The sequence below is a fragment of the Tursiops truncatus genome, chromosome 18, assembly GCF_011762595.2.
Source record: "Tursiops truncatus isolate mTurTru1 chromosome 18, mTurTru1.mat.Y, whole genome shotgun sequence".
Classification (NCBI taxonomy): Eukaryota; Metazoa; Chordata; class Mammalia; order Artiodactyla; family Delphinidae; genus Tursiops; species Tursiops truncatus.
Window position 1 is genome coordinate 58,132,055 of NC_047051.1, and position 14,557 is coordinate 58,146,611.

Here is a 14,557-nt window from a genome sequence, read left to right on the forward strand (position 1 = left end):
TAAATTATTTACTATCTAGCCTTTTTTCAGAAAAGGAGAGTACCTACCACTGGCAAACACAGTCATAGAAAATACTTAAACAAATAAACGTGTCTGTGTTCGATAAAGCTTTATTTACTAAAACAGGCCTTGGGCCAAATCATAGAGTGCACTGGTATTAATATTAAACATTTGTTACCTCAAACTAGCCTGCCCATACGTGTGTTATGAAAATAGGCACAGGGAGATTTATTTTAAAGCAAACTTTTACAATAACAGCATAGAAATGAATCTAAATAAGGAAAGAAATGAAGAAAGGGGAATAATGATATAGTAAGTATAATTAATGCAGTCAAAAGTAGCACATCACAATAAAATTGAAGAATGGTACTGGTGGGATTGATTTAAGAGAGAAGATGGAAGTAGTTTTGAATTAGCCACATAAGAGTTGATGACAAGTTCTATAGTGAATTGTTGGGAGTAGGTGACAAGACTAATTCAGATAAGCTGTGCATACTTATAGTAGTGGTAGCGCCTTATTAGTCCAGTATATCAATGTGAAAAGCTGAGCGTCAATTAAGATGCAATGTTTATGTAATCTAATGTTTTGAATACTCTGTATCATATGTAATATATAATGTTATAGACATAGATATATAGATACATATAGGTGTAGATATTCCTTATTGATAAGACTTAGATACAGGCACAGATATATGTATATATACACATATCTATTATATATGTATAAATATATGTGTATACACAGAAATATACATATATAGATAGATATAGATATAAATACTTGGCCATGCAATCTTTGTTACTAAGATAACAAACAGATCATCCATTTCAGATTTGCGTAATGCCAGAGTTTCTCAAGTATAAAAATAAAAACATACCTATTATCCGCAAGCACATTATACAGTAAAGTAGAACTTGTGCATACTTAAATGATCTCTGTATGAAGAAATGCCATCTTGCTTCACAGTACAGTTGACTTCTCTGAAGTAAAGTAGTATAAGGAACACAGAAGGGGATCTATTTTATTATCACTCTAAATAACTAGAAAAACATCTTTTAAATAAAACATTACAGAAAAAATGTTTTATATGATTATAATTACAAAACATAATTTAAGTGTAAACTCTTACTCTTTTAGGTTTTCTGACATAAGAGCTGATTTATGGCAGGTTAAGGACCTATCATATAACAATACACTTGCTGACACTGTTCACTCCATTGTTGTCATTTAAACTGTAAAAATAATTTATATTACCAGAAACAAGGTAAAACATTTCCCTCTACTCCATGAAATAATCTGGCAATTAGTAAGTAGTTTATTTATTATGCACAAACTCCTTTTAGCCAAGTTCATTAACTGATGTTATATTTGCTGATGTTATATTTATTGAGGTGCCAAAACTATTGAATAGCCAAATTACTTAAAACATTTTGCCCAAACGAGTGGAATAATCACAGCATTATTTTCTTAATTACTAAGCAGCATAGTTGTGGTATTTGCTGAGATTTGCGATGTAATAAAAATCTGTTTAGCATTTACAGTATAAACTAAATGTTTGGATTAAAATATGATTTAAGGGCTTCCCTGGTGGCGCAGTGGTTGAGAGTCCGCCTGCCGATGCAAGGGGACGCAGGTTTGTGCCCCGGTCCGGGAAGATCCCACATGCCGCGGAGCGGCTGGGCCCGTGAACCATGGCCGCTGAGCCTGCGCGTCCGGAGCCTGTGCTCCGCAACGGGAGAGGCCACAACAGTGAGAGGTCCTCGTACCGCAAAAAAAAGAAAAAAGACTTAAGGTGAAATGATAGCATCTGTAATGGGACTTCTTACAGCTATACTCTAATGGTTCTCAGCAAATACTGGGCAACAATAAGATGGCAATTACAGAAACAGATATTATCCTTAGATTTTCTATTAAAACTTTTTTGTTACAAGATAATGAACCATTCTATTAAACCTAATTTTTCCTAGGGATTTCAAATTACTGCCATCTGTTATATCCTTACTTGAAACATCATTTACACATACTTTAAGTGTTAACTGAAATCAGTTTATACCTATTAAACATCTTCTGGCTTTTTACTAAAAACAGTAAGGGATAATTGGGATTTAAGTCACTGTTTCCCATTCTACTCTGGATAACTAACTAGCACCTTTTCATCTCAAAGATACTAAGATTTGGGATCTACCCAAATATTACCCTTTGGGGATCTAGACTTTATGGTTACTTGAAGGCACTGCCTGGATGGGGGAGAAGCTTGAAGCTGAGTTAGATATTGCTGTTGAAAAGAGAAAGAGAGGGAGGATGGCAAGGGGTAAGGAAGGGAGGAGAGGAATAATTGAGCAGTACTTGTACTGCCACCTGGCAAACAATTTTCATTTGTCACTTCACACAGCTAGTGTCCGCGATGTACATTCCAGACTTTCCCACCTACACATTGCTAAATGGCCTTTTTCCCTCATATAAATACTACTTCTGTTTTCTGTCTGGATTTGTGCCTCTTGTGAAGCACTGGATGGGGATAGGGCGCTGTAGAGCTCCCTATAGTTAGTCTGAAACTAGATTAAAGTTTTAATCTTTCGATGCATTTCAGATGTCTCACCTCATTACTCCAAGTCCGTCCTTTCTGAATATTTACTTTCTAACTTGCTAATTGTTCACTATGTAGGAGGAGGTTGGTTTAAACTCTGTCTCCTTGTATTTCAGTGACCTTATTGTTTAACGTTTTTTGTGCCCATTACACATTGGAATTAAAAAAGAGGAAGACAGTCATGGATTGAATACTGTAGGGTTTTTTGTTGTTAAATTTAAGGGATTCACGTACAGTCATGGAGTGAACTACAGAGCTTAGAAAAAGAGTTTGACCATTAAAATCCATTTCCGTGATTTGCGTTCGCTTTCACTAACTGGGAAGGGAAAAGGTAGCATCTCATTCTGGTCTTACTTTACGTAATCTGGGTGTCAAGAGGAGATTGCCCAAGGATTCCACTGTGAATGAGAAGCAGTAGCCTAAACATTTACTTCCGGATCAAATTGAATACTTATAGCAGATCATCAGTCTCACAGGTAAAGATAATTCCTACATAAGGTACTTGATCTTATTTCTGCCAAGTCCATCTTGCTCAATTTATGATGAAACCCAAATCCCAGTTGTGGTGAATCTTATCCTACAATATCAGCAACACCCGAAGACCACGTACGTAATCTGACTCTTAGGTGAAAAACTCGAAGTTCTCTATTAGTGGGTGATTGTCAGTTTTACACAGACCTAAGAGAAATTTTTTCATAATTAATAATTACAATGACAAAGAAAGGAAAGAGAGTAATCTCTGCCTGTGTTCTGCATCTTTTAAAAATAGGAATTAGGGCTTCCCTGGTGGCGCAGTGGTTGAGAGTCCGCCTGCCAATGGGGGGGACGCGGGTTCGTGCCCCGGTCCGGGAGGATCCTGTATGCTGCGGAGCGGCTGGGCCCGTGAGCCATGGCCGCTGAGCCTGCGCATCCAGAACCTGTGCCCCGCAACGGGAGAGGCCACAGCATTGAGAGGCCCGCGTACCGCAAAAAAAAAAAAAAAAAAAAAAAAAAATAGGAATTATATTTGCTGGATTGAATTTTGTGCCTACTAAATAACATGTAAAAATATATGTCAAACTGCCTAAACATTAGGAGACATGTAATACTTGATTAAAGAAGAAATAAAACAATTCATGGGGATTTAGACTGCCTTTAGGCAGTCATCACTACTCTCCAAATGTATTAGTAGAGTGCAGATTTTTGTACTTGTCTAATTTATTAAGCTGCTTTAATGCATAGAACATAGTCTTGCCTAAAAAAATTGCAGCAGCTTCCAAAAGTTCCTGTTCACCATTAGAGTTTATGTATTAGGTGTGTATGGTTTCATCTGTATATTAATGTGATTAGTTAAATGGAATCATGGATTATACTAGCACAGTGACTATATTGACAAATATGTTTACACTCTCCCCATCTGTTTACATGGCATTACGCCTATTTGTAAGTTAATCAAACCTTTCCTGAGAGGGGCTGCCAAAAAGACATTGCTTTGGAAGGGCAACTGAGAAATTTTGGGAACACAAAGGCAATGTAAGAAAGCTAATTTAAATTAATATGTTGAAAGTTACAAAAAGCCTGAACATTATATGATAATTTCTAAAGAAGAGGGAGATTTCTGGACCAAAAAAACTGTTATGTAAATTACATAACTTATTTAAGAATACTCATTTAAAAATTAATAAAAAGTATAATTAGAAATCTTAGAATAAATTTTTATCAACTAGGCATTTCTAGATAAGAATATTATTCAAATAATACACTTAACTACTTTTAATTTTCTCTTTTTTAAAAGAAGGCTGAATCTAAAAACAAAAATTGGCAAGATATTTTTTCTTTTCCCTTTGGCATGGAAAACTTTCTGTGAATTTATGATAGCTTTTTCCTTCCCATAGGGAAACATGTGACTAAGTGATGTTTTTCTCACTTGGTAATAAGAGATTACTTTTTGAAATTGTATTTTTAAAAGAGGACAACGATTTATATATTTTTTCCTTACCTCCTATACCTGTAATACTCTGTTTAGCCAGAATACTATGTACCTATATATAATTCCATTATTGTCTAATATCTAATATTTTTCTGTTCAATTTTATTCATGTTCTGTACTGAAGGAGATTCTTTCTTGAGCTCAAAGATGTCTAAAAGCTGCTCATGCTGAAGGAGTTTTATTTCAACTTATAATAGGCCTTTTGCAAATGAAGGCCCCTCATGATAAAAAAGTTCTACCCTGTACATATAGAAATTTCTCCATAAAATAATTCCATAGGTTATACATTAAATATATAATATTTTTTTCTGTCTTCAGATACAGGTGTGAATATCACACTATATGTTTATCATCTCAAGTTTCACTGACAACTAAATTTGTCTGGTAATGGTGGTTTTGGAAAAGCTTCAGGAAAGCAATAACGTTTGCACTAGACCTTGAAAAAATGAGTAGGCATTAAGCCAATTTGTGTTGTATAGCATTGGTGTGCTAAATAGGAAGCGCTTGGCACCTTCTGTTGCCATCAGGAAAAATGATTTATATGGTAGAGGTCAGGAATTGAGAATAGGAAAGATGTATGATGCTACATATATTAAGGGAAATTACCTGAAGCCCTAATAGTCCATCCTTGGATTTTAAACATTTGTTGGAAATAATTGTTGTCAATTTAAATACTCACACTGTTATAATGTTTAGAATTAAGAAAATCTAGTCACCATTTGATTCTCATGCATAATTTCCATTAATGCTAATAAGCCTACTAATCGTGATGTTATGTATCTCATGTTCATGTTAATGGGAGAGCCAATAAAATTTCCAGCAATGATCTCATAATAACTATATATTTCCATGTAAGTCACTTTCTGGTCAAATCATCATATATCAGAATATGTCTGATGCTAAGATCAGAAATGCCCTTTTAAAAATCTAGAAAAAAATGGAAAAATAGTTAAATTTGTATGTAGTAAAATTCTAATGACAGTAAAGCACTAAAATAGCATCTGTTAAGTAAAAAAGAAACCAGAAATGTGCATTTGTAAAAGTGTCATTGTTTTGTTCTTGATTTCATTATGACAAAAAAGATACACAGTCTTTACCAGGAAAATCTGATAGAAGTGAATAATTATTAGGCACAAAGAATAAGATGGAAAGAAATTTGAGCTTATCTATTTTGAAGGGGAAAACAAATAACTGCTAAAATGTTGCAAATAAAAATATTCCTGTTAACTCATTATTTTTAACCACATGGTGAAAATTCCACTTTTTCCTGTTCCATGAGATAAACCTGAATTTTAACTATCCACAGGTTGAGAGTATTCATTGTACTTCCAGCTCTTCTATAACTCCAGCTTTAAAAGGAAATGATATTGCTGCGTAGATTTTCAAAATCCTAAAACATGGCATTCATAGTTTTTTAAATCATAGAGCTGTCCTTGTACATTTAAAAAAGGTTGAAACTATGTACAAATATGAAAAGAGACACAACTGTAAAGGATTTTTGAATGGCTTAAATATTAATATTAAAATTATTTTCTGAAAAACAATTTAGGTTATCTGTTAATTCCCTAAATTTTCATCAGTGTCATAAAATTAATATTTATATTGCTATATTGCTACCATTATATGTACATGCTGAATTAGACACATATACTAACAGATGTATATGAATATACATTATATATTCAGATAGAGTGACTAGAATAGCTAGTTAGTGCAGTTAACTTTCTCATATCCCTTCATGCCCAACATATTAATGTTGGCCTAAGGAATATGGATTTTATAGAATTATGAAATATTACCTTAATTTTGTCTCTAAGATAAATAATTTATGACCATAAGTATATTTTAATTATAGCAATAATCTGAAATTTTAAATTAAAAAAAACTTAGGAGTCCAATTTAATGAGTAAACACATTAAGTATATGGGGACTAGTTTTCACAGATTATTACATTGTTATGGGTTAATAATTCAACAGCTATTGAATTGGATTATATTTTTACATTAAATTAATATTAGTGATGAATTAAACACTAGTTTAAAAACCTAGTTTTTTCAGCATATACAGCAGTTTTATTTTTTATAATGGAATATGTGAATTGAAAAGCAAAACAAAATGCAAATGTCAGAAGAAAAGAGAAGAATTTGAGAGTAAGTTAATGAGGTTGCAAAACTCCTGTATATTCTGGTGAAACAAATGATCATGAAACTCCGTGGTAGCTACCTATGTCTTTTATTTTTTTTTTCCTTTTTTAATCTTACTTTTTTACCTTCTACTCTTGGATAAAAAAAATGAGTGTCATCAGAGAGCTAAGAGCATTTCAAAGAAAAAAACTTACATATTTTCAAAAGGATGCAATCAAAAGCCGAAAAATGTGATTTGAGACTTGACAAGCTCACACTAATATTGTAAGGAGGAACAACGGGTCAGGAAAGCCAAGAAGAAAAATATGAACACAATGAGATATGCCTTAAAACATATTGAGACTTATTACCATATTAAATAATATTGTGTTGCATTGGTACAAGGTTAGGAGAAAACTGATGAAAAAAAGCGAGATAACCTCGAAATAGAGATATAAATACACATTTTGTTTATTACAGAGCTGGCCTTGGAAATGACTGAAGAAATCATGGCATGTTCACTAAATGTTTTAGGACAATTGCTAATCCACATGGGGGGAAAAGAAACTTCAGATTTGATTTTTACTATACAGAATTCACAAAAAGCAACTCTGTGTGGAAAAAAAATCAAAGTCAAAATTATATATTTTAGAACGTGGTACAAAATTTAGGAATTTTAATAATCTATTAAATATGACATAAAACTTGCCAATATAGGAAAGTTTTAATATATTTGAGTGTATTTAAATTACAACCTTTGTATATAAAAAATATATACAAAGGTTGTAATTTTTGAGTGTATTTAAATTACAACCTTTGTATATAAAAAATATATACAAAGGTTTTAATTTTTTTTTTTTTTTTTTATTGCGGTACGCGGGCCCCTCACTGTTGTGGCCTCTCCCGTTGCGGAGCACAGGCTCCGGACGCGCAGGCTCAGCGGCCATGGCTCACGGGCCCAGCCGCTCCGCTGCATGTGGGATCTTCCCGGACCGGGGCACGCACCGGCGTCCCCTGCATTGGAAGGCGGACTCAACCACTGCACCACCAGGGAAGCCCAAAGGTTGTGATTTTTGAGTGTAATTTTTGAGTGTAATTTAAATACACTCAAATATATTTGAGTGTATTTAAATTATAACGTTTGTATTTAAAAAATACATAAAATGAAAGAGAAGACCAAACACTGGGAAGAGGCATCCACAATAGGAGAATGATAACCAGAATATATGAAGTATTTGTGAATCCAAAAAGCAAAATATAAAAATAATAACTCTAAATAGTAAAAAGGTCAAGAAGAAACATTTCACAGAGGATCAATGTAGCCAACACACATATGAGAAGAATGAATGTCTTGTGGTAAAGCCAAATAGGGATATAATGTGTTGTCATGACTTTTGGTGATATCCCAAGAGCCATGGCCTAACCACAATCAAGATACTTACATAGTTCAACACTAGACATTTAATAGTTAAAGCTGGAAACAATCTAAATACCTACCAGTAGCAGACTGAATAAAATAATTCCAGGTATATCCATAAAAATGCTGGTAAAATGTTTATAAAATATAAATTAAAACAACTAGAGCTCATTTATGACATGAAGGAATTTCAAAATATGTCATGTTGAACATAAAGAACAAGAAATAGAACATATATGCTAAGATTTCCTTTATATAACATGTAGAAACAGGAAAATACAAGTGTGTGTGTGGTGTGGGGGGGCTGCCTACCTATGTGAAACTAAAGAAAAGTAAGGAGGATGAGTAACATAAAAATTAACTCGAGGTTCTGTCTGGATGAGCAAGTGGAGAGCTGGGTAGTTGGAATGAGCACGGGACCACACAAATGGGCCTGAATACTTTTAGTTCAGTGGATAAAAGGTATTCATTTTCTAGAGTTCCTTTAAGATTTACCTATGCAGTATCAACTCTCTTTTGCATGTGACATTACAAAAGAAGAAGGCTCTTGTTACATACATGAGCATACTTTTTACCTGCTTTTTCTTTCAGTGTGCAGTATTGAAGTTTAATTAAAATGTGTTTTAATTAGGTTCAGGGGATTGTTCACCTAAAGCACAGTCTTTATGATTAAGAAGGCCCCATCCAAGCACTGAAGAAAATTAAAAGTTGCTTATTGACATGAAGACAAAGATGTAAACTCCTACAGGCTGAACAGTTTGTAAGCCACAACCTTAAGTCAGGAAGTACATTCGTGAGCAGTATGGTCTCCATACATTTCCCTGCTTTGTTCTCTGATGACTTGGTATCCCCTGGTATACAAAAGTAAAACTAGAATTCAATAATAGCTAAACTTTTGAGATCTGTATGTCATTAGTCAATAATATAGATTTTCCAGATATTCAGTTAACAAAATGTTGCTTCATTTAGTTTAAAGGCTTTCAGCTTTTCATCATTATTATGTTGACTGTGGGTTTATCATAAATGGCCTTTATTATGTAGAAATATATTCCTCTGTACCAACTTTGAGAGTTTTTATCATGTATGGATGTTCAATTTTGTCAAATACTCTTTCTGCCTATTTTGAGTTGATCATGTGATTTTTATCCTTTTGTTAATGTGTATCACATTGATTGATTTGCAAATATTGAACCATCCTTGCACCCCTGGAATAAATCCCACTTGATCATGGCATATGATCCTTTCTGTATATTGATGAATTTGGTTTGCTAATATTTTTTGAGGATTTTTACATCTGTATTCATCAGTGATATTGTCCTGTAATTTTCTTTTTTTTATTTTTTGGGATGTCTTTGGTTTTAGTATCAGGGTAATGTCCTCATAGATAAATTTGGGACTGTTTCCTGTTCTACAGATTTTTGGAATAGTTTTAGAAGGAGAGGTACTAGCTCTTTTTCATATGTTTGGTAGAATTCCCCTGTGAACCTATCTGGTCCTGGACTTTTGTTTGCTGGAAGGTTTTTTTAATTATAAACTCAATCAGACTACTTTTGTTTAGTCTGTTCAGATTGTTTCTTCCTGATTCAGTCTTGGCAGGTTGTATGTTTCTAGATCTTTGTCAGTTTCATCTAGGTTGTCCAATTTGTTGACATATAACTGTTGGTAGTATTCTCTTATGATTTTTTTGTACCTCTGTGATATCAGTTGTTATTTCTCCTCTTTCATTTCTTGTTTTGTTCTGTTTTCTTCTTTGTGAGCCTGGCACAAGGTTTGTCAGTTTTGTTTATCTTTCCAAAAACCAGCTCTTAGTTTTGTTGATCCTTTCTGTTGTTGCTTGTTGTATTTTTTTTTTTTTTTTTTTGGTCCCTTATTTATTTCCTCTCTCATTATTAGTATTTCCTTACTTTAGCTGACTTCGGGCTTTCTTTGCTCTTTTTTTCCTAATTCCTTTAGATGGTATGTTGTGTTGTTTTCAGATTTTTCTGGTGTCTTGAGGTAGGCCTGTATTACTATAACTTCCCTCTTAGAACTGCTTTTGCTACATCTCAGATTTTGCAAAGTTGTGTTTCCATTTTCATTTGCCTCAAAGTATTTTCTGATTTCCTCTTTGATTTTCTTCATTGACCCATTGGTTTTTAAGTAGCTTGTTATTTAGCATGTCTTTGTACTTTTCCCATTTTTCTTCCTGTAGTTGATTTCTAATTTCATACTGTTGGAAAAAATGCTTGATATAATTTCTGTCCTCTTAAATTTGTTGGAACTTGTTTTGTGGCCTAGCATTTTATTTATCCTTGAGAACGTTGTATGTGCCCTTGAAAACAATATATATTCTGCTGTTTTGGATGGAATGTCCTGTAGATATCTGTTAAGTCCAAATAGTCTGTTGTGTTATTTAAGATCATGGTTACTTTGTTGATTTTCTGTTTGGATGATCTGTCCATTGGTGTAAGTGTAAGGAGGCCACTTTTGCCAATCATTGAAATAAAAACTATTTTAATATATATCACCTTATACAATTTTTGTATATTTATAAATAGAAACCATTTTATCACTATAGTGTATTAATGCTTTATATCTGTTATGTTCTGTGAATCACACATACAATCAAAACTATTGCATAGGGAATGGAAAAAACATTTTCCTTGAGCTTTGGAGGTATAACTGATTTAACCCAAGGTTCCCAGCTGATTGGAGAGTTGAGAGAAGAACCCAGGTGATTCCGTCTCCCTAATCAATGTTGAAAACAACTAGTCAGTAGATCAAGGGTAATTGGTAGCTGAATGCACTACATTAAAGAGCTATATGGTAAGTTATTTCTCCTTATTAGAGCAAATTAATTTATTTGAAAAATTATCAACAAATTAAATTATGTTTGTACTATGAAGAAAGAAAAGTAATTTCTTTTTTAAATCAGACAACATAAAGAAATGACTTCATAGTTATGCAGGACTATTTATAGGATTGCAGAAAATGCAAATAGTTGTGAACTGTTGTAGCACAATCATCTAATAAAAATGGAGTGTAACTACATACCTGCACATACACATAGTTTTTCCCATATAAATGCTTTATATTTACCTTGATATATCCCAGTTTAAGGTATAATCTAAGAGTTGGCAGTCTATTATTGTAGATGACCAGACTATAAATATTTTAAGATTTTAGGCCCTGTGGTATCTGTCACAGCTCCTCAAATCTGCCACTGTAGTGCAAAAGCAGCCATAGACAATGTGATAAGAAATGAGTATGACTGTTCCAATAAAATTTAATTTGGAAAAACTGCTGGGAACCAGATTTACCACATGAGCTATATAGTTTGCTGACTTGTGTAGCTGATTTAGTATTAATACTGCAATTAAGCCAGTGTTTACATGTTTTTGACTTTTAAAATATCTTTATAAAAATTTCATAATCAAAATTTCATAGTCATCATTGCTTTGCATTTAGGTATCAATCATAAAAAATGTCATTTTTCAACATTTTTATTTTTTATACAACTTTTATGCTTTATATACTTTTTAATGTATAAACAGGTGGTAAAGGGTTTCCAAAACCTTAAAAGATAGTTTCTGTTTCTTTTTCTAGTTGAAACCTAAGAATGATCTTAATTTCTCTTCCAAAACAGATATCAGTAGTAATATTAAAATTTTGAAATATTTTTCAGAAATCTATAATTTCTCTTATGGTTGTGTTTGAATTATAAATTCTTAAAAGTAATTTTATTTTGTTATTTATACTAAAACTTTTTGCATTATAAGTTTCTATTAGGTGGTTGTAGAGTATCTGGAATATGTATATGTGTGCATATATGTACACATTTTAGTATTTCTGTATCTGTATTTTTAATTTACCTTGTTTCTCTAGACATCCCATCTCTCAAAAAAAGAAAAAACTATGTTCTTATATTTGTCAGCACTTAAATCTATTCTTGAATTACTAAATAATTTAGTTTCTTATATATATACATGTAGTGTGTTTATCAGTGAAAGGTACATTTTTTGAGTTTTCCCACTCAGTAATACTATCACTAAGTACTGAGATCATTGGTATTTCCCATAAACAAAATGATATATACAATTCCATATACAAAATTATATATTTACATACTATATGTGTGTATACATGTATATATAAATATATTTATTAATATATTCCCTAATAAGAAAAAGTGACCAATCTTAGCATTTGAATCATACCATTAGAGACCTGTGAAAATGAAAGCAGTGAGAAACTGTTAAGTTCAACAAATTCAGTTTTGGGTAGTATAGCATCCCTCAGGACACCTGTCCCCTCTTCCTGAGCTGCAAATGAACCAGATCTTTAATAGGCTGTGGTTGTCTAGCTAAACTTTGATAGGGAGTAAAATTTCCCTTGTGTGGACAAGGGGTGGACAAAGGTGGAATGATGAGTGAACAGGGACTGCCATGTTAATAGCATAAAAGAAAATCTTTCCATATATGTTATTTTAAGTGAGTATAATCTCTGAATATGAGTGATTCAGATTTCAGCAACTTTTCTTTCCTTTAATGGCTTTTCATTGTAAGCTCTGTGCATATATTTTGTGTGCCTGTGTGCAATACATGCGTCTCAGTCCAGCATTACTCAGTATATTTGCTGTTGTAAATATATGTATGGTACAAACTTATAGTACAAACACTGTATCAACTTTTTGTAATTTTGAAAGTCTACGTGATAGTAATGAAGAAGCAAATATCCCAACTAACAATGAAATAAGTAAGAGAACTAAAGAAAAACAAGTAGGCCTTCTATGAACCTGTGATCAAGATGTTCCCACTCATTCTCACACGTTTATTTTATTCATTGCACTTATTACTATCTGAAATTATAATTTTATTTCTTTGTCTGCTTATTAACTTTGTCTTCACCAATTGATGTTAAGCTTCAGAGAACTTTCCTGTTAACTTCTGTTTACAGAGGCAATGCGTATTTGTTGAATAGATTTTTAAAGAATAACTGATCACAGAAATAGTTATGTGTCTATGTGTTATTCAGATAAGAAAATAGAGGACTGGGATGATTTAAAGTAATTTAAATATAAGGCTGATATAGAAACTTCCTTAGAGATACGTAAGCTCAGTCTTTCGACTTCCTCTAAAATATCCAATTTTCAAAGATATTCCTTTTATCAGATAGCTGATAAAAACAGTATTTCAGAGTGTCTGTGAGACTGTTCCTGGCATAGATTAACATCTGAATTGGGAGACTGGGCAAAGAAGATCCACTGCCACTAATGCAAGTGGGTATCATCCAATCCATTGAGTGCCTGAGTAAAGCAAAAAGGCAGAAGAAGGGCAAATTTGGTCTTTTTGTTTGAACTTGGACATCCATCTTCACCTACCTTCAGACATTGGTGTGCCTGACTCTCAGGCCTTTGGACTTAGAGCAGGGCTTCACCATTGGTCCACCAATAATTGGGTTTGGACTTAGACTTACCACATGGGCTTCCCTGGGTTTCAGGCCTTTTGGTCTTAGACTGAATTCTACCGCTGACTTTCCTGGTTCTGCACCTTGCAGACAGCAGATTGTGGGAATCTTGGCTTCCAAAATCCAGTGAGCCAATTCCTATAATAAATCTCTTCATATTTGTATTATAACTATATCTGAATTCTCTTGGTTCTGTTTCTCCAGAGAACCCTAATACGCAAAGCTTAGGAAACAGAAGAAATAAATAACATTCACTGCTTAAAACAACACAGATTTCAAGTTTTTAAAGCATGATGACAGATAAAACAAATTTGTTTGCAACATTTGTCAGGCACTGATTTATAAACCACATTTTGTGTTTTAAGTTTTGCTTTATTCTTTCAAATGACAGTTGTGCCTAGCAGTTCTATGAAGTGAATGTAATATTGACTACTTTGAGGATAGTTTTGTTTTGTGTTTTTTAATTAAAAGACAATTTTAAGCAGTTTTAGGCTTACAGAAAAATTGAGCAGAAAGTACAAAGAGTTGTCATAAACCCCTTGCTCCCCAATCTCCAGCAATATTCCCTATAATTAGCATTTTGCATTTGCGTACTTTTAATTGTTTTTACAATTAATGAACCAACATAGATACATTTTTTATTAAAGTCCATAGTTTACATTAGGGTTCACTTTGCGTTGTACAGTCTGTGGGTTTTGACAAATGTATAATTACAGTTGTCCACCGTTATAACATCATACATAATAGTTTCACTGTCTTAAAATTCCCCTTTGCTCCACTTATTCATCATACCCTCCCTTCTCTCAACATCCGTCAACCACCGACCATTTTACTATGTTTGTAGGTTCATTTTTTTCAGAATGCCATGTAGTTGGAATCATTCACGTGTAACCTCTTCAAACTGGCTTCTTTCACCTAGCAATGTGCATTTAAGGTTTCTTTGTGTGTGTGCTTGGTTTTGTTTTTGTTTCGTGGCTTGATAGCTCATTTCGTTTTATCATTGAATAGTATT